Here is a 1,908-nt window from a genome sequence, read left to right as displayed (position 1 = left end):
AAACTAGAAAATGTTGCTGTCTAGTTTACTTAATTTATGGAATTTAAAATGATTTATACATTTACTTTTGATACTGAAGTATATTTAAAACCAAGTAGTTTTAGACTTTTACTCAACTTTTACTCGAGAGTGACAATTGGATCCTTTTTCCTACCACTGGGGGATTTCTTGTAAGTGCTTGTGACGGATTTGCACAGCCTTGTCTCGTAGACTAGACATAACATAGTAAATATAAATACGGGATATTCAAATGAGTGTGATGCAGTATGTTACCTTTGGTATGGTTACATAAGACATGGTTACTTAAGGTCAGAATGAAAGTAGATGGTTGATGGTTGGTCAGTGTGAATGGGAGGCTGCATAAAGCAAATGGTTAGAAACCCAAAGGTTGTGAATTCGAATCTTATCATGGGCAACCTTAGCGTTTTAGCTAATTAGCCACTGTAACTACTACTTTTTAGTCATACATTTAACCTGAACACGAACCTAATTCCTTAACTTAACCCTTAACCCCTAGCCTAGCTAACATTAGCCAGCTAGCTAACGTTAGCCACCTAGCCACTTAGCTAGAATTCGTAACATATCATACATTTTGAAAATTCATAACAGAATATGTATTGCAAATTCGTAACATATTGTAAGCTTAGCAAATTTGTAACATATTGTAATGAAACAGCAGGGAGCAGGTCTCGAACCCTCGGCCCTTCTAGCCCGAAGTCCAGCGAGCTATCGTCTGTGCCCCAAAAGCATGCTCGAGCGGCAGGGTCGATATCCGCGCTTATAAACCCAGGGTTGTTACAATATAATACAAATTGTAATTCGTAACATAACATACAGAATGGCTGGTGGCGGATGAGCAAGTTTAGATAGTCCCACAATCTATTATTATTGTTATTGGATTCTCGACACATTCCCTGTCAACAAGACTGTGTTCCGCCAGCAGTTTCACAGCACCGTAGTCAGTCAGGCTATAGGCCAACTCAGGAAGGAGGGTTTCCTGAAGCTCTACAGGTGGTGGTGATGAGAACCTTGAACGGGACACTGATATCTGGGCTATATGACACTTTCCTCCATCACCAACCCCTGCAGTGTCATCCCTCTCTCCACGTTACCAGCTGTGGCTGTGCTGGGCACGGGCGTGGTGGAGGCCTTGGTGTTCACGCCATTTGAGCGTGTGCAGAATGTGTTGCAGGACGGGAACAACGGCCGCAGCCTTCCCACCCTGAGGAGTGTGCTGGCCCGTCTGGGAGCAGAGAGGCTGGGGACGGGGTACTACAGAGCCTTCATCCCCATACTGGCCCGTAACCCCCTGGGAAGCTTTGGCTACTTCGGCCTGAAGGACCCCGTCAGTGCTGCTCTGAGGGAGAAGGGGCTTCCTCCTACAGTCTCATCCTTTCGGAGAGGAATTGTGATTAGTATGGTGATCAGCATGCCCCTGCATCCTCTGTCTATGCTGGTGTTCAACATGCAGGCTGAGCTGGGGGGGTGTGGCAGAGCTGGAAGGCACTGTGGGAAGGTCGGCTGAAGAGGAGCGTCCATCCGCTGTACCGCGGGTGTTCCCTGGTTCTTCTCAGGAGCTGTATCAACTGGGGAATCAACACAGCTGTCTACGACAAGCTGCAGAGAGGCTCCGCAAACTGAAACACCACACATCATTGCTCTGGTCGTGAAAAGGGGTCTGCGTCACAAATGTCACCCTTTGTAGTGCACTACCTTTTAGGGCCTTGAGTGCTGATGTCTTCTGGAGCTGTTCAGGGATGCAGCATGTTCTCAGGGATGGTGCCGTTGTGCACCACTGTATTAGTCAGACCATACACATTTTATTAAATGTTTATAAAGTGAAAAGGACAACTTTAAATTTTTATTTTACACTTTTTAATTGTATTTTTGAGAAAAGAGAAGAGGGAC

General features: G+C 45.6%; 1 pseudogene; it reads left to right on the top strand.

The window, feature by feature from the left end:
• The first annotated feature begins 898 nt into the window (after nucleotides 1–898).
• On the top strand, nucleotides 899–1,641 carry LOC135544941 (solute carrier family 25 member 53-like; annotated as a pseudogene).
• The last annotated feature ends 267 nt before the right edge of the window (nucleotides 1,642–1,908 follow it).

The sequence above is a fragment of the Oncorhynchus masou genome, chromosome 9 (genome assembly GCF_036934945.1).
Source record: "Oncorhynchus masou masou isolate Uvic2021 chromosome 9, UVic_Omas_1.1, whole genome shotgun sequence".
Classification (NCBI taxonomy): Eukaryota; Metazoa; Chordata; class Actinopteri; order Salmoniformes; family Salmonidae; genus Oncorhynchus; species Oncorhynchus masou.
This window is presented reverse-complemented; position numbering and strand designations above follow the sequence as displayed.